Consider the following 20372-nt stretch of genomic DNA (forward strand, 5'->3'; position numbering starts at 1 on the left):
CAAATAAGAACGTCGATACCCACGTTCTTAATTTGCCCCACGAACTTTTATCAGTTTCTTGTAGTGGTACCACAACATTTACTAAACCCTAAACCCAACATGAAAACGAGCAAGAATGATCGACAACTTGGTATATTATCATGTGTTTTGTTTGTGTAATTACATGTGAGGTCCGATCGAGGATTTAATCCATGCAAGTATAATTTATTTAATTGTTTGGTATTATGTGTTTTTTTGAAAGAAGATAATATAATCAAGACATTGATAATGTCTCTTAAAAGGTCTTAGCTAAAAAAAGTCAAACAAATCTCTCTTTCATGCCTACGTACACTTTATATACTACCAGTATAAAATTTCCATCTGTAATTTACGAATATTTTTAACTTAATTTTCAAAGTTAAGATTTAATGTTTATGTTTTTTACTTGATCTTAAAATGTAAGACTTATTGTGGACTTTTAGTGTGTGCACACCAAATTATATTCAAAATTCAAGATTTTTATTGAGTTATCAAATGGCTTGAGCAAATATATATATGAAAACTTTAGATGGTGTGTGCCCTGTAGTAAAATTTTATGGATCCGCACATACTCCAACGAATGTTTGACATGATCACATATATATGCCGGAAACCCGTTAGTAAAAATACGAATCTCTCGTTTAGACTTTCAAAAACGAATAAACCGACAGGGGAAAAAAAGCTCTCGCCATTAAAGATTAAGCGAGTAAGGCACCGACCACGGCCAAATGAATAAATAAATAAATATTATCCAGAGAACTGGACCCCGGCCTGTGGTAGCCCGCCTTTACTATGCTTGGAAAATTAAACGATGTCCCTCCAATAAACTAGGAAAGGATCGGAGGCCGGCACAGCTCAAAAAAAGCCTCGGTGTGCAACGCTTGCGTTTGTCATGGGCATCCTCTTCTTCCTTTTGTATTTGTATTCAAACACACCGGACAGGAATATATCCCACGGCAACATCTTTGAGGGCTAGTCATTAATTAAAGGCTAGTTTGGAAGCCATAAAATCAGAGGGGATTAGATGGCCTAAAATCTACTCCTTATTAAATTTTAAATAATAAAGGAATTTTAGCTCATCCAATCCTCTCTTGTTTTTGACTCATAAACTAGGCATGAAAAACAAAATGATCGTATATGCAACAAAAGGTTGACTTTGAGGTACTACGGGGGTAACTTCATCAATTTTAACGCGGAACTCTTAAAACCAGGGAAATAGGTTGGTTAAACTAGATACCGACGTAGCGTGCCAGGTAATAAGTCGCTTATTATATATAGGTCCAAACTTAGCGTGATGTATCACTTGAGTCTCCGAATATGGCATTGCTATACAGGGGCGGACCCAGCACCCAGGCACCTCAGGCGGTGGCCTAGGCTGACTCGCAGGTTCTGATATATAGAAGCAAGTATAATGCGTAGAAACAAGCAAGCAACGTAGCATGTACACAGCAAAAGTATAAGCACAAAGGATCACAGTGTAATCTCATCTAGGCTGTCTCTAAATCCTGGGTCCGCCACTGTTGCTATATACCTGTTGTTGTGTCGTCGCCGAATGGCAACTAGGTTTCATGTTAACCATGTTCTTTCTTCCATTGCCATGCATCTTCCTATCCTATGCATATATGGCCAGTGGTACGGCGTTCATCAAAAGCGAGCCGGCCGGCCCGAAGCAGCTACTGGGCAGCTTCACTAGTACGTACGTCACTGTCACTGCACACAGTGTGTCCCCTCCGATCCGACGCTGCAAAAATGCATATACAATGTCCTTTGTGCGTTGATGCAAGCAAAACACACACACACACACGAAAAAAAAGGTGCGACGACGCGGACACATACTCTCTTGGACAAAAGAAAGCCATGCCTTAGTAGCTAGGATCCAAAACCTAGCTTGCATTGCACCTGATGATCTCCATGCATGCAGCTTCCTGACTAGGCTCCATCACCGGCGGCCACAAACTAAAGGCCCCTCAGCTCATCAAGCTTGTTTGCTAGTTAGTGATCACTGACATCTCCCCGGCCCATACCTTGAGTGTGTGTATCGTCATCATCGTCGTTGTCGTTATCTACGACAAACTATGATCATGATTAGATGGGAAAATGGATTAGTAGTAGCTTGCGCCAAGGGTCAATGCGCTACTTTAATTTATCACAAACTTAATAAGTCAAATTAATAATGTGCACTTAATTAATTAGTCTATTAATTCGATCTGGATGCATGTACCTAAACCCCTTATTAATTAACCTATATATATGCGTTTGGTGTCCTCCTGCCATATATGCATATCCTTGCATGGCGCCAAAGCTGCAGTTCACATCTATTTCCTCTTTATTATTTGCACCTAATATTCTCACACAAAAAAAAAAAGAGGGGGGATGACGAGCAGAAACACTGGCCATTCTTTGCAAGCGCAAACAAAAGTTTCCACAGATTCTTCCGCGTATTAGCTAGCTAGCTAGCACCACCGGAGGCGGCACAGAGGATTAACAATGCCACACTAATTTAGCTTCTTTCGGTGAGACGCGTTAACCGATCCAGGAAACAAAGACATTATTCATATTTGGAAGAGATATGCATGCATGCCGAGTTTGTATTGTTCGTTCCGTGCTTACAACGCTCAGACACCAGTTCGGTTGTTTTCCAAGTGTATGAGATTGCATGATATAAACCTGAGACCATAGATCATCAATGTAGCTAAGAGACAACATGTATAGAAATTCGTAAAGAGACGAGCTCTTCGCGAAGAGACTATCTCTTATATATTTTTTTCATTTATTAGACACTTAAAGATCTCTCAAGAGACCACGTATTAAATACTATAGTTCCCATGCATGGTAGCTAGCATGTGTCTTTCACAATTCCATATATGCAGTCCCTTTCTTCAAATTAGTACTCTGATTATTGCAGGAGATTGAAGACTCTTGGCGCATTGTTAATCATCTGAAAATATGGTCACAATCATTATAGGCTGGACCCACGCTGCAGAGCTAATAAGATCTGTTGACACGCGTGGCAAGTTGTATGCATGCTGGTTATTACGTTCATGATGAACTTGAATCACACCAATTAATATGCATGCATTGTTAATACTTACTGATCGAGAGCTAGAGGTCCCCATGCATGATCCACCTTTTCTAACTGCATGCCATGCGGTGTACACACATGCATGCATGGTGATTGAGTTGATCGAGGTTAGGAGCCTCGATCTATTATAGCTTGATACACACATCCCTGATCATCGATGCATGCATGCATGCAACTGTACCGTGTCATCAGTGTAATATGGGACGGCTATATAACGCATCCACGCACCACGCTTGTTTTATTTAGTATATATTCACACTCCTTTTCATGGTTCTTCAAAAGGTGTGTGCATGTGTGTGCAACCAACAAAGGCCGGTGCATGCATGTACACTTGTTTTAGTTCATCTATGCATGCATGCATGGCCTGTAGTACGTATAGCTAGCCTTTTGCAGCAAACCCTAGACGCGAGGAGGAACACGTCGTCGTCGAGCCATGCTTGCCATTCCCCGCCTCGATCGATCAATATATATATCAGAGGACACCTCAGCAGTGATGCAAGCTAGCTACTACATAACAAGTTGATGCCAATGGGTTTATTTCTATCTTGAAGCACTAGAACAAATGGGGGCCGGCCGGGCTAGAAGCCACGCGTCGTCCACGTCTCGATCTAGAGATAGAAACTCATCGAACCAAGCTGCATGCTACGTACCTAGCTTAATTAAACAAGATCGAGAGAGCTTGTACGTACTAGCTCGATCCAATAAGGGCCAATTCCCTATATGCCACTGGAAAATATACTCATTTCTTGTATGCCACTGGCCCCACATGTCATAGACACCAAAAAATATACCTATATGCCACTCAGTGGCACACAAGGGATGAGTATAAAATCTGATGGCATACCAGGAATTTTCTCATCCAATAATATACTAGTAGTACATGGCACAGCGCTAGTGTGCACGCATGCATGGCGAGCTCACGCACCGTGGTCGGCTACTGCCTCGAATGTCACATTGTTAGCTTTAATCTAGTAGTATATACTTATGCCTTAAAGCCTGTGTATTAAACCCTAGCTAGCTAGCTAGGGTTTTAGCGCCGTTAGTGAATCCCAGCTCCAATCCCTGCCAACATGTACAGCGCACGCGCTAAAAGGCGGTCTTGGGAGCTGATTGTCGAGAATCGATCGCCGACCTATACGGATGCATATGCATGGGAACATCATTACATAGAAATCATTCGAGGTTTGATCTCGATCTGGAAGAGTGTGTCAGTTATTTGTCACGCATAACTATATATATTATATATATATATATAGCCCCTAGGTGTGTCATGTATAGTATATTGATATATATGGGCTCAGTGCAGAGAGATATGATTATTGAGTTTTTTTTTTATTTTTTTCAAACAATTGATTTGTTAATTCAAAGCAAGAGTGGTTTGTTCCTTTTTAACAAAATAAGTAGACATATCGAGAATATCAAATGAATACGGCGGCGTCCATCCAAAAAAATTATAAGTTATTCAAGCTTTTTTTAAGAGTCAATAATGCATCTCAAGCAGTTTGATAAAATTTATAAAATAAAATAATAAATATTTATGGTACCAAATAAGTACTATTAGATTCTTCATCAAGTTATATATTTGTTTTATAGTGTACATGTTTGATCAAACTTGAGATACTACTTGATTCTAAACAAAGGTAGAACAGAGGGAGTAAACTGTAGAATCACTCCTCTCCAAACGTACACTTCAATAAATAGTAAAATTAAAGCTTCTATCTTATTAATTAGCTAGCTTCCACCAAATTAATGTGTCCAATTAAGTAAGAGCAGATCGATATGACCATGATGAGCTTCTTTGCACCTTCGCAACTTTCTATGGCACTTGCTACGTGCCTGCCCAGCTGGTATGACTACGCGCGACGAGGTTAGCTCAAAAGTCTACAATCACAGATAAAAGAGAGCCCTTTTTTGATTAAAAACACCATATTTTATATAGCCTTTACATGCCCGATGATCTCAAAAGTAGTGCATGCAATCACCAAAATGTTTTGTTTACAAACTTGGCGATATGCACCTATTGTTAGTTTACGAGAAGCTAATCCCCACACGCTTTATGTAGACAGCTTGTTTAAGCCTTGCTCAATATATATCCCATATTTATATGGGGCCGGGCATATGATTGGATATTCTACTCATCATTAGATAGGGACCTATATGAAGGATACTATAGCGCAACAAATGTACAAGGATGCCCTTACACTATACCTCAGTTTAACTAGTACGTGGAATAGTTTTTTTTCTTCAATTTCATAAACGAGTTTCACTAGTAAAGGTAAGTAAAGTTGTTTGATAAAAAAAGTTTGGTAAAACAGATTTTTCAAGAAAGATGCATGGCAAAGAGAAAAGCTAAGAGAAGCTAATATTTTTAGTTTCACTAGAGCCCCCACATAATCACTAGAAAATGCTCAATGATACCTTCTACTCTAAGCTATTTATGTGGCAAAACCATAAAGTAACATGACATATGTGACAATAATGATCCTATAGTACCACTAGATGTAAACTATCACTTCAAATGCAATAGATTGCTCCAAACCTTACCAAATTACAAACTCAACTAAGCGAATGTGAGTGGAATATTTACTATCACTCTAATGTTTGTGGATATTTGCCAAAGGCTCCAAGAGAGGTGAAATGGCTAAGCACACATGACCTATTTATAACCCCATAGCCCCACACACAAAACCGATAATTACTAATTACCATTTGCCTTTTCAAAGGAACAAAATAGGACTAATACACACCATAGTTCTCCAACCATCAAATCAATGGTAACTTAAAGCTATCCATGCACATTTGAAAGGTCCAGTGAATTCGGTAATGAGGTACTACAGTTTTGGTGAACACTATAGCCCTAATAGTACATGGAAAACCTTCTCTAGAGTCACTCTCTCGTGCACACATCGAAAAGCTATGTTGAGCTCTAGCATTTTTATCAATCATGCTAGATGATATTGTTCTAGAGCTCCAAAGCCCAACACTTAAGTGACACCTAACGTCATATACCTACAATCGATATAGTTCCCAACAAAACTCTGATGGGTCCATTAGACTTAACCGATTACCCTATGATGCCTTTGTAACCCTCACTAGACTAACTCTTTGATACAACATTGTGGTGCGACAGCAAAGAGATCTTGTGAGTGCTAAAACTTAGAACTAAGACAATTGTACCAATGTTAGACACTAAAGAATCATGCACTGCACCAACTTGGGTAACCACCAATGAATTTCAGTGAGTGGGGAAACACCTTACCAAATGAAGCCTTGATTCCTTTCTCAGTTGTGTGAATACAAATATGATCCACAACACAACAATATCTTTTAGTACCGGTTTAGCATTCTCAAAATATTTTAAAATCATTTCACCTACTTTCTCACCACATGACTAGGTCTACTACATATGCATTTTAGTCCCCACATAATGGCACTAGATTATCTTAAGACTTCCCCTACTGATAGTACACATGTTGAGCACTTGCATCTTGTGGTGATCACCTTCTCCACCATGCTCCATGCCTTACTCAACTTCATATCGTAGATTCTAGCTTAACTATCTCCAAGTGAAAGCACTACTCCAGTAGCTCTCTGAAAGTCGCCTAGAGGGGGGGGGGGGGGGGTGAATAGGCAAATATGAAATTTATAAACTTTAAGCACCACTACAAGCCGGGGTTACCGTTAGAAATAAATGTGAATCCGAAAGAGAGGGCGAAAACAAATCACAAGCAAATGAAGAGTGTGACACGGTGATTTGTTTTACCGAGGTTCGGTTCTTGCAAACCTACTCCCCGTTGAGGTGGTCACAAAGACCGGGTCTCTTTCAACCCTTTCCCTCTCTCAAACGGTCACTTATACCGAGTGAGCTTTTCTCCTCAATCAATTGGGACACTTAGTCCCCACAAGGACCACCACACAATTGGTGTCTCTTGCTTTGATTACAAATGTCTTGAGAACAAGAAATGGGGAAGAAGAAAAGCGATCCAAGCGTAAGAGCTCAAAGAACACAGGCAAAACTCTCTCTTCTAGTCACTAATTGCTTTGATTGGAATTGAGACTTGGAGAGGCTTTCAATCTAATTGTGTCTTGAATTGAATGCACTAGCTCTTGTATTGAATGTGTTGGCTGAAAACTTGGATGCCTTGAAGTGTGGTGGTTGGGGGATATTTATAGCCCCAACCACCAAAGTGGTCGTTAGGGAAGGCTGCTGTCGAAGGGCGCACCGGACAGTCCGGTGCGCCAGCCACGTCACCCAACCGTTAGGGTTCGACCGTTGGAGCTTTGACAAGTGGGGGCCACCAGACAGTCCGGTGGTGCACCGGACAGTCACTGTTCACTGTCCGGTGCGCCTTCTGGCGCTTGCTCTGACTTCTGCGCGTGCAGTCCGCACTGTTCACTATTACTGTACACTTTTGCAGTCGACCGTTGGTGCTGTAGCCATTGCTCCGCTGGCACACCGGACAGTCCGGTGCTACACCGGACAGTCCAGTGAATTATAGCGGAGTGGCATTTCTAGAAACCCGAAGGTGGCAAGTTCGGAGTTGATCTCCCTGGTGTACTGGACACTGTCTAGTGGCACACTAGACAGTCCGGTGCGCCAGACCAGGGTAGCCTTCGGTTGATTTTGCTCCTTTCTATTTGAACCCTTTCTTGGACTTTATATTGGTTTGTGTTGAACCTTTGGCACCTGTAGAACTTATAATCTAGAGCAAACTAGTTAGTCCAATTATTTGTGTTGGGCAATTCAACCACCAAAATCATTTAGGAAAAAGGTTTTACCATATTTCCCTTTCAATCTCCCCCTTTTCGGTGATTGATGCCAACACAAACCAAAGCAAATATATAAGTGCAGAATTGAACTAGTTTGCATAAGGTAAGTGTAAAGGTTGCTTGGAATTAAACCAATTTACATTTTCATAAGATATGCATGGATTGCTTTCTTCATTTTAACATTTTGGACCATACTTGCACCACTTGTTTTGTTTTTGCAAATGTTTTTGGAAATTCTTTTCAAAGTCTTTTTGCAAATAGCCAAAGGTATATGAATAAGATTTCGAGAAGCATTTTCAAGATTTGAAATTTTCTCTCCCTGTTTCAAATGCTTTTCCTTTGACTAAACAAAACTCCCCCTTAATGAAATTCTCCTCTTAGTGTTCAAGAGGGTTTTAGATACCAATTTTTGAAATATATCACAAATACAATACCAATTGAAAACAACATTTAAAACTTATACTTGTTTTGAGAAAAAAATATTTTGAAATTGGCGTGGTGGTGCGGTCCTTTTGCTTTGGGCTAATACTCTCTCCCCTTTTGGCATTAATCACCAAAAATGGAGTCTTTAGAGCCCTTTTCAAATTCTCTCCCCTTTGGCAAATAATATATGAGTGAAGGATTATACCAAAGTTGGAGAACAATGCAGAGTGACGGTGAAGGAGAAATAATGTGATGGAGTGGAGTGGAAGCCTTGTCTTCGCCGAAGACTCCATTTCCCTTTCAATCTATGACTTAGTAGGAAATACACTTGAAAACCACATTAGTCATAGCAAATGAAAGAGATATGATCAAAAGTACATAAATGAGCTATGTGTGCAAAATATCAATCAAAATTCCTAGAATCAAGAATGTTTAACTCATGCCTAAGTTTGGTAAAAGTTTTCTCATCTAATGGCTTGGTGAAGATATCGGCTAATTGTTCTTTGGTGCTCACATAGGCTATCTTGATATCCCCCCTTTGTTGGTGATCCCTCAAAAAGTGATACCGAATGGCTATGTGCTTAGTGCGGCTGTGCTCAACGGGATTATCCGCCATGCAGATTGCACTCTCATTATCACATAGGAGAGGGACTTTGGTTAATTTGTAACCATAGTCCCTAAGGGTTTGCCTCATCCAAAGTAATTGCGCGCAACAATGGCCTATGGCAATATACTCAGCTTCGGCGGTTGAAAGAGCTATTGAGTTTTGTTTCTTTGAAGCCCAAGACACCAGGGATCTTCCCAAGAATTGACAAGTCCCTGATGTGCTCTTTCTATCAATTTTACACCCTGCCCAATCAGCATCCAAATAACCTATTAAATCAAATGTGGATCCCTTGGGGTACCAAAGACCAAACTTAGGTGTATGAACTAAATATCTCAAGATTCGTTTTACGGCCCTAAGGTGAACTTCCTTAGGATCGGCTTGGAATCTTGCACACATGCATACGGAAAGCATAATATTCGGTTGAGATGCACATAAATAGAGTAAATATCCTATCATCGACCGGTATACCTTTTGAACTACGGATTTACCTCCCGTGTCGAGGTTGAGATGCCCATTGGTTCCCATGGGTGTCTTGATAGGCTTGACATCCTTCATTCCAAACTTGGTAAGTATGTCTTGAGTGTACTTGGTTTGGCTGACGAAGGTGCCTTCTTGGAGTTGCTTCACTTGAAATCCTAAGAAATACTTCAACTCCCCCATCATAGACATCTCGAATTTTTGAATCATTATCCTACTAAACTCTTCACATGTAGATTTGTTAGTAGACCCAAATATGATATCATCAACATAAATTTGGCATACAAACAAATCATTTGCAATAGTTTTAGTAAAGAGTGTAGGATCGGCTTTGCCGACTTTGAAGCCATTAGTGATAAGGAAATCTCTTAGGCATTCATACCATGCTCTTGGGGCTTGCTTGAGCCCATAAAGCATCTTAGAGAGTTTATACACATGGTTAGGATACTCACTATCTTCAAAGCCGGTAGGTTGCTCAACATAGACCTCTTCCTTGATTGGTCCATTGAGGAATGTACTTTTCATGTCCATTTGATAGAGCTTAAAGCCATAGTAAGTAGCATAGGCAAGTAATATATGAATTGACTCAAGCCTAGCTACGGGTGCATATGTTTCACCGAAATCCAAACCTTCGACTTGTGAATATCCCTTGGCCACAAGTCGGGCTTTGTTCCTTGTCACCACACCATGCTCATCTTGCTTGTTGTGGAAGACCCATTTGGTTCCTACAACATTTTGGTTAGGACATGGAACAAGATGCCATACCTCATTCCTTGTGAAGTTGTTGAGTTCCTCTTGCATTGCCAACACCCAATCCGAATCCCTTAATGCGTCTTCCACCCTGTATGGCTCAATAGAAGACACAAAAGAGTAATGTTCACAAAAATGAGCGACACAAGATCGAGTGGTTACCCCCTTATGAATGTCACTGAGAATGGAGTTCACGGGGTGATCTCTTTGTATTGCTTGGTGGACTCTTGGGTGTGACAGTCTTGGACCCTCATCATCTTCCTTGTCTTGATTATGGGCATCTCCCCCTTGATCATTATCCTCCTCTTGAGGTGGATCTTCTTGATCTTCATTTTCATCATCTTGAGCTTGATCCTCATCTTGAGTTGGTGGAGATGCTTGTATGGAAGAAGATGGTTGATCTTGTGCTTGTGGAGGCTCTTCGGATTCCTTAGGACACACGTCCCCAATGGACATGTTCCTTAGCGCGACGCATGGATCCTCTTCATCATCTAGCTCATCAAGATCAACTTGCTTTACTTGAGAGCCATTAGTCTCATCAAACACAATGTCACAAGAAACTTCAGCTAGTCCAGTGGACTTGTTAAAGACTCTATATGCCCTTGTGTTTGAATCATAACCAAGTAAAAATCCTTCTACAGCCTTAGGAGCAAATTTAGATTTTCTACCTCTTTTAACAAGAATAAAGCATTTGCTAACAAAGACTCTAAAATAAGAAACATTAGGCTTTTTAACGGTGAGGAGTTCATATGATGTCTTCTTGAGGATTCGGTGAAGGTAGAGACAGTTGATGGCGTAGCAAGCGGTATTGATTGCTTCCGCCCAAAACTGGTCCGAAGTCTTGTACTCATCAACAATGGTCCTCGCCATGTCAAGTAGAGTTCTATTCTTCCTCTCCACTACACCATTTTGTTGTGGCGTGTAGGGAGAAGAGAACTCATGCTTGATGCCCTCGTCCTCAAGAAAGCCTTCTATTTGTGAGTTCTTGAACTCCGTTCCATTTGTCGCTTCTAACCTTCTTGATCCTTAAGCCGAACTCATTTTGAGCCCATCTCAAGAATCCTTTTAAGGTCTCTTGGGTTTGAGATTTATCCTGCAAAAAGAACACCCAAGTGAAGCGAGAATAATCATCCACAATAACTAGACAGTACTTACTCCCGCTGATGCTTATGTAAGCAATCGGACCGAATAGATCCATGTGGAGTAGCACGAGCGGCCTGTCAGTCGTCATGATGTTCTTGTGTGGATGATGAAGACCAACTTGCTTCCCTGCTTGACATGCGCTACAAACCCTGTCTTTCTCAAAATGAACATTTGTTAGTCCTAAAATGTGTTCTCCCTTTAGAAGATTGTGAAGATTCTTCATCCCAACATGGGCTAGTCGGCGGTGCCAGAGCCAACCCATATTAGTCTTAGCAATTAAGCAAGTGTCGAGTTCAGCTCTATTGAAATCAACTAAGTATAGCTGACCCTCTAACACTCCCTTAAATGCTATTGAATCATCACTTCTTCTAAAGACAGTAACACCTACATTAGTAAATAGACAGTTGTAGCCCATATTGCATAATTGAGAAACTGAAAGCAAGTTGTAATCTAAAGAATCTACAAGAAAAACATTGGAAATAGAATGGTCAGGTGATATAGCAATTTTACCAAGTCCTTTGACCAAACCTTGATTTCCATCCCCGAATGTGATAGTTCTTTGGGGATCATGGTTTTTCTCATAGGAGGAGAACATCCTTTTCTCCCCAGTCATGTGGTTTATGCACCCGCTATCAATTATCCAACTTGAGCCTCCGGATGCATAAACCTACAAAACAAGTTTAGGCCTTATTGGGGACTTGTTCTCAAATGCTATGAATTAAGAACAAGGCAACATAGAAATTTTTAAATGTTATAGTCCTTCGTCCTTAGAAGCATTATTTCCCCTTGGATATAATGGATTTTGGACGAAGGTTATGAAGGTCATATCTTCATAATCATAATAAAAGATAAGAAAAGATTTATGCATAAAATACGGAAAATAACATGATTACTTTGAACATTATTATTAATTTATTTCTATTTATTTTACTTATATAAACAATAACAAATTACAAATGTACCTTCGGCTTGAAGGAAAGTAAGGGTATAAACGAAATGCCAATGCCGAATCAGCGTGAACAGTACGGGAGTACTGTTCATCTATTTATAGGCGCGAGACACAGCCCATGTAAAATTACATTAATGCCCTTTGCTTTTATCAATAACTCTATAGTAATTCTCCAAGGTCTAATTTGGCTTTTCATCTTTAAGTCGGTTCCCCTTTTCTGCTGTCATGCCGAAGCTTTTCTGCACATAGCTTCGTGATCGTTTCATCCTTCGTCACGATCGTCTTCTATTTTAGTCAAGCTTCGTCTTGACCATGCTTTTGTATATCCGCAACCTGATTCCGAAGATACCTGCTCACATACTTGGAAAACATTGTCAAATTATGTTTTTGAGGACCTTCGGAAGCCGAAGGCCCCCAACAGGCCTTGTTCTTAGGTACCCAAACGGGCTTGGGTCCTTTCACATTAGAAACAAGCACCTTGGGTACCCAAACACAAGTCTTTGAGCCCTTGTGTTTGGCCCCAACATATTTGGCAACTACTTTGCCTGATTTGTTAGTTAAAACATATGAAGCATCAAAAGTCTTAAATGAAATTATAGGCTCATTTGATGCAGTAGGAGTTTTCTTTTTAGGCAATTTAACATGAGTGGATTGCTTAGAACTAGATGCCTCACTCTTATACATAAAAGCATGATGAGAGCCAGAGTAAGACTTCCTAGAATGAATTCTCCTAATTTTGTGTTTGGGATAACCAGCAGGATATAAAATATAGCCCTCGTTATCCTAAACCATGGGAGCTTTGCCCTTAACAAAGTTAGACAATTTCTTAGGGGCATTAAGCTTGACATTGTCTCCCTGTTGGAAGTCAATGCCATCCTTAATGCCAGGGCGTTTCCCACTATAGAGCATACTTCCAGCAAATTTAAATTTTTCATTTTCTAAGTCATGCTCATTAATTTTAGCACTAAGTTGAGCTATGTGATCATTTTGTTGTTTAATTAAAGCTAGGTGATCATAGATAGCATCAACATTAATATCTCTACATCTAGTACAAATAGTAACATGTTCAATGGTAGATGTAGAGGGTTTGCAAACATTTAATTCATCAATCTTAGCATGTAACATGACATTTTCATTTCTAAGATTGGAAACAATATCATTGCAAACATTTAAATTTTTAGCCTTAGTAATCAATTTATCATTTTCTATCTTAAGGCTAGCAATTGATTCATTCAACTTGTCAACCTTAGCAATTAAATTAGCATTATCAATTTTAAGTTTGACAAGATAATCATTACAAACATTTAAATTCTCAACCTTAGCAATTAATTTAGCATTCTCATTTCTAAGGTTGGAAATAGTATCATGGCAAGTGCTTAGCTCACTAATTAATTTTTCACATTTTTCTACTTCCTGAGCATAAACATTTTTAACCTTAACATGTTTCTTGTTTTCCTTAATAAGGAAGTCCTCTTGGCTATCCAAGAGTTCATCCTTCTCATGAATGGCTCCTATCAATTCATTTAATTTTTCCTTTTGTTGCATGTTTAGGTTGGTAAAAAGGGCAAGCAAATTATCTTCATCATCACTAGAGTTTTCCTCATCACTAGATGTTGCATATTTAGTGGAGGTTCTAGATTTTACCTTCTTTTTGCCGTCCTTTGCCATGAGGCACTTGTGGCCGACGTTGGGGAAGAGGAGGCCTTTGTTGACAGCGATGTTTGTGGCTCCTCGTCGGAGGAGGAGTCGGTGGAGCTCTCATCGGAGTCCCACTCCCGGCAAACATGGGCATCGCCGCCCTTTTTCTTGTAGTATCTCTTCTTTTCCCTCCTCTTTCCCTTCTTGTCGTCGCCCTTGTCACTATCACTATATAATGGACATTTAGCAATAAAATGATTGGGCTTACCACACTTGTAGCAAACTTTCTTGGAGCGGGGCTTGTAGTCCTTCCCCCTCCTTTGCTTGAGGATTTGGCGGAAACTTTTGATGATGAGCGCCATCTACTCATTGTCGAGCTTGGAGGCGTCGATGGGAAGTCTACTTGGTGTAGACTCTTTTTTTCTCCTCCGTCGCTTTGAATGCGACAAGTTGCACCTCGGCTGTATAGGTGGTGTCTCGCTCGATGATTTGTTTGGAGCCTTTGACCATCAATTCAAAGCTCACAAACTTTCCTATAACTTCCTCGGGAGACATTAGCTTATATCTAGGATCACCATGAATTAATTGTACTTGTGTAGGATTAAGAAAAACAAGTGATCTTAGAATAACCTTGACCATTTCATGGTCATCCCATTTTGTGCTCTCGAGGTTGCGCACTTGGTTCACCAAGGTCTTGAGCCGGTTGTACATGGCTTGTGGCTCCTCCCCTTGGTTGAGCATGAATCCACCGAGTTCCCCCTCGATCGTTTCCATCTTGGTGATCTTGGTCACCTCGTCTCCTTCGTGTGCGGTCTTTAGTACGTCCCAAATCTCTTTGGCACTTTTCAACCCTTGCACCTTATTATACTCCTCTCAACTTAGAGATGTGAGGAGTATAGTAGTTGCTTGGGAATTGAAGTATTGGATTTGGGCGACTTCGTCCGCATCATAATCTTCATCCCCTATGGATGGTACCTGTGCTCCATATTCAACAATGTCCCATATGCTTGTGTGGAGTGAGGTTAGGTGATATTTCATCATTTCACTCCACCTACTATAATCTTCACTATTAAAAGCTGGTGGTTTGCCTAATGGGACGGAAAGTAAAGGTGTATGTTTAGAAATGCGAGGGTAGCATAAGGGGGATCTTACTAAACTTCTTGCGCTCATGGCGCTTAGAAGTGATGGACGGCGTGTCGGAGCCGGAGGTGGAAGGCGACGAAAAATCGGTCTCATAGTAGACCACCTTCTTCATTTTCTTCTTCTTGTCGCCACTCCGGTGCGACTTGACGCAGGGAGGTGATTCCTCCCGCTTCTTGTTGCCGGACTCTCCTGATGGAGCTTTCCCGTGGCTTGTAGCGGGCTTCTCGCCGGTCACCATCTCCTTCTTGGCGTGAGCTCCCGACATCACTTCGAGCGGTTAGGCTCTAATGAAGTACCGGGCTCTGATACCAATTGAAAGTCTCCTAGAGGGAGGGTGAATAGGCAAATCTGAAATTTATAAACTTTAAGCACCACTACAAGCCGGGGTTAGCGTTAGAAATAAAAGCGAATCCGAAAGAGAGAGCGAAAAAAAATCACAAGCAAATGAAGAGTGTGACACGGTGATTTGTTTTACCGAGGTTCGGTTCTTGCAAACCTACTCCCCGTTGAGGTGGTCACAAAGACCGGGTCTCTTTCAACCTTTTCCCTCTCTTAAACGGTCACTTAGACCGAGTGAGCTTTTCTCCTCAATCAATTGGGACACTTAGTCCCCACAAGGACCACTACACAGTTGGTGTCTCTTGCTTTGATTACAAATGTCTTGAGAACAAGAAATGGGGAAGAAGAAAAGCGATCCAAGCATAAGAGCTCAAAGAACACGGGCTAAACTCTCTCTTCTAGTCACTAATTGCTTTGAATGGAATTGGGACTTGGAGAGGCTTTGATTCAATCTAATTGTGTCTTAAATTGAATGCACTAGCTCTTGTATTGAATGCGATGGCTGAAAACTTGGATACCTTGAAGTGTGGTGGTTGGGGGTATTTATAGCCCCAACCACCAAAGTGGTCGTTGGGGAAGGCTGCTGTCGAAGGGCGCACCGGACAGTCCGGTGCGCTAACCACGTCACCCAGCCGTTAGGGTTCGACCGTTGGAGCTCTGACAAGTGGGGCCACTGGACTGTCCAGTGGTGCACCGGACAGTCACTGTTCACTGTCTGGTGCGCCTTCTGGCGCCTGCTCTGACTTCTGCGCGCGTAGTCCGCACTGTTCACTGTTACTGTAAACTTTTGCAGTCGACCGTTGGCGCTGTAGCCGTTGCTCCGCTGGCACACCGGATAGTCCGGTGCTACACCGGACAGTCCGGTGAATTATAGCGGAGTGACATTCCTAGAAACCTGAAGGTGGCAAGTTCGGAGTTGATCTTCCTGGTGCACCGGACAGTGGCAAGTTCGGAGTTGATCTTCCTGGTGCACCGGACACTGTCCAGTGGCACACCGGACAGTCCGATGCGTCAGACCAGGGTAGCCTTCGGTTGATTTTGCTCTTTTCTATTTGAACCCTTTCTTGGACTTTATATTGGTTTGTGTTGAACCTTTGGCACCTGTAGAACTTATAATCTAGAGCAAATTAGTTAGTTCAATTATTTGTGTTGGGCAATTCAACTACCAAAATCATTTAGGAAAAAGGTTTTACCCTATTTCCCTTTCACTCTCAATCATTTACGAAAACCAAACTAGGCCTTTTACCCAAAATATATCATATCCTTTTGTAGCTTTGTGTAATTGTGAGGCTCCAAATTTATACTTTGTACTTTGAGATGTGAATACAAAACATTACATAAAATAAATAATTTTATTATTTTTCCAAAAAAATATCAAGATTTATTTAATTTAATGTTTATTTAAACAACAATAGTGTGGTTTTCTCATTAAAATATGGTTTAATCTGATCATTTTGTCGCATTCATGTATCACATTTATTTTATTGTATGAAAAATAAACTCGAAAATTCGACCAGTCTAAACATTTATTATATTTAAAAATAATAATCTACAAACTAAACTTTAAAACTAGTTGAAAAATCCAATTTATAAATTATGATAAAATACCACACCTCAATAGGAAGTAGGGTGTTACGCAGTTCTAAGCAGCACGAACATGTATAAGTCTACGAGTAATCCCTGCGTGCTTCTACATGAACCATCGAGTCGCGATCGACGATGCAGTCCTAATCAAAAGCATCACGTGAGTAACACCATGGTGCACGGTCGGGTCCCAAACACCAACAATAGGACATGCACCCTAGTTGCTATTCTCAAGCAGTTCATGCTAATTATATGTGGTGTAGATAAGCAACCAGGTCGCCATGCATATATGGAGATGGATGCACATGTATCTAGACTCTCGAGTCATATACAATAATAGTGCACAGCACAAGAGCTAGCTAGCTCTAGCTAACCAGCTCTCATCATCATACAATGTAATCAACAACTAGTCCTTATGCGGTCTAGCTCGTTGATGGACGACGACGACGACGCCGCCGCCGCCATGTGAACTTCTAACGCACACACATATATATATCCCCATCGTCCCAATAATTGGTTAGTACAAATAATTGAGTACGTCAACCAGCTAATTGCGTGATCATGCATGAACATGGCAGGGGGAGCTTGCTTTGTGATGATCACAACCAAGATACCCAACGCCCGGCTGCATGCATCCAACTTGTAATCTGAATTGAAATCGGCCGCTTGCATTCAACATTAGCGCCGTATATCTGTTCGGGCCACACCGGATCTTAAAATACTACAAGATCTCAGCTTTAATTTATGGGATTTTTTAGTTAGAGGAGCTACCATAATATATATATACCCGGCCTGTTTGATCGTCTGGAATCAATGTTGCCATCGGTGGTTTAGATTCTAAGCGAGCGGCAAATAAATGGGCAATTTATATATGATTATTATTATTCTTAAAGAAGAATCCATATACAAATGTCGTATCGGCCTGTTTCTTTTTTTTTTTACCACTGCCAGTCTATATATGTTTCTAAACGATCGAACTTGTTTTCTTCTTGCACTAAATATAAATTCAACCATGTTTGCTAAATCGACTCGTTGTCTCGTTTCCATCGATCGATTTGAAACTGAAATTCTAATACACCATTACCTATCGAAACAGATGCATGGAGTCCTGCAGTTCGATCTCTCTTAAGAAAAGAACAGATGGTGGGCAGCACATCGATGGCATCTATCACAGAATCCCAAGAATCGTTCCATCCGAAGCACATTCACGCACTTCACAACCCACAAACCCCAACATGCATGTGTAAATAGAGCCTCCCCCAGCCACTTCATACCCATATGGAGAAGTAACTTATTAAACATAAATCTCATATGGAGAAGTAACTTATTAAACATGGTTTATGATAGGACTTTTGAAAGAAAGAAAAAACGATTATTTCTTATTTATAGGTTATTTTTAAAGTAACTTATTAGGCATGGTTTCCTAGCATCTTGTGGAGAAGGATATCAACATTATATTGCTGCTTTTAAGAGACTTAGGGTTTGATTATATAAGTTGGATTATAACAGAAAGATAGGATAGTAAAATATCAACATTGTGACTAAAAATAAGTTAGTATTGCTAGTTTATTTTAGTTTTTTTTAATCCAAAATGATATTTTACCCTTCCACCTTTACACCATAATCTAACTTATATAATCTATGAGAGAAACAAACAGGACCTTAATACTAATCATGTAGTCACCCTTGCTTGGTTTCACTGTTTGCCGGGGCTTCAAACTAACAGAGTGTATCATTTTTCTTTTTTAAAATGAGCTTGACTGGAACTTGTCACTTTCCCAAGGAGTTTTGACCTCACCAACTGTTTTCTCCTTGGTCGGTTGTAACGGTTTAACTACCATGTGGTTGCTACACTATATAAATATAAATGCATGCCTGATTGTTCTGTGGGCGTTTCTGCACCCCCTTATTTATCAGCTAGCTTAGAAGATTCCTGATTTATTTTAGGAAGCCTTTTTTTTGTTGTTTGGTTTATTGCAGTCATACATGATGAGCCAGAGAATCTCAGTCAGACGGCGGAGGATGCATGCGGTGTCAGGTTTCTCATGTGGCAGCCTCATTCATGCATGCTCCATGACCTACCATTGAAGATTTGAAGGTGCCATGTAAACAGATCATCATATTTTTTTTTCCTATGGACAAAACAGAAAACCTGAACCCTGCCGCTTTTTTGTTTGCTTTTTTGTCTACACAAACACAAGCATGCTAAAATGCATATTGATAGCTACATACTGTTGATATTCTAAATGCTTTTGGCCTAAGATGTCTCCAGCAGCAGCAGCTTACCTATCGCATTTCATATTTCAAACTTCACTGTATGAACAATACAATATACAGTATAAAATGGTATTTTGCACGGCCATATACACGATATGTTGGAGACCGCCTAAGCAACACATATATATATTCTTTTTCAGAAGAAGAGAGAGGGATAACAGTGTTTTGGTAATTGTGCAAATTAATACATATTCTACTGCAACTAGAAGAAAACTGGCATTTCTGTACTTAGGTATGTGGCATGATATCAACTGCTCCTAGATGCATCACATGGTACTTAGTTTTGTATGCAGAGCTATATTATTCTATTCTGGATAATCCTCATCCATTTGTTATCTGTGGTCTTTGATTTTAGATAAGCGATTGTTTAAGTTGGTCAATGAATTTTGACAGGATTCTCATGTGCTTAGTGCATTCCCTCTTCCCCTGCTAGGGGGAAATGGACGGACCTGAGGAGAACACAACGGCAACGAGCTGCAGATGTATCTGAGGATGAAAGATCCAACACCAGATCTATGCGCAAAAAAAAATTGCAATTTGCATCGCATTCAGGGTCCAAAGTCCACACCTAGCGCCACCAAGAGAAGATTACTCTGAAACTTTGCAGAGACCCAGATCTGTCAGTAGATTGCGGTTGAATTTAGTTTTTAAAAGGTCTCCCAAGCTAACAACAAAGAGCCCATGTCAAACTATCGGGACTTTTTCGATTCAGTAGGACATGGTAAATACTTATGCAAATTAAGCTAAGGATTAACAGGAGTACAATTTCATCTTTATGTCCTTGATGTACAATGTACGACTTCTCCCTGGAAGGCTTTGGCTTTCTTTGTTGGTTAGCAGATTTGAAGATGTTAGAGCTTTGGCTTCTTCTATCCATCTGAATCTTCTGCTCTATCCATGGTCCGAAGCTCGCCTGTGCTTCAGATTTGATTTCTTGAAATTGTAAACTGGACAAGCCTCTGTTAATATGGACCTTCGGTCAAGGGCTCTCCCCAATAGTAGCTCCTTACTGCATAAGTTTGTTTTTTATAACGAGCTCAAACCACGAAATATACTTCATAGATCATTGAACCAAAGGTTCGAAAATCATCTTCTTTTGAGTTCATTATTGAAAACAGATATATTAATATACATAAGACATTTTTGGAAGAATATTTTTTGAGTGGACCTAG

At 40.4% G+C, this 20372-nt stretch overlaps 1 pseudogene across 1 annotated transcript; it reads left to right on the plus strand.

Moving 5' to 3' along the window:
- Positions 1-19078: 19078 nt before the first annotated feature.
- On the plus strand, positions 19079-20098 carry LOC100278958 (uncharacterized; annotated as a pseudogene). The gene is made up of 2 exons (NR_157213.1): positions 19079-19432; positions 19594-20098. The product of NR_157213.1 is annotated as an uncharacterized protein (transcript).
- The last annotated feature ends 274 nt before the right edge of the window (positions 20099-20372 follow it).

This window comes from Zea mays, chromosome 2, assembly GCF_902167145.1.
Source record: "Zea mays cultivar B73 chromosome 2, Zm-B73-REFERENCE-NAM-5.0, whole genome shotgun sequence".
Taxonomy (NCBI): domain Eukaryota; kingdom Viridiplantae; phylum Streptophyta; class Magnoliopsida; order Poales; family Poaceae; genus Zea; species Zea mays.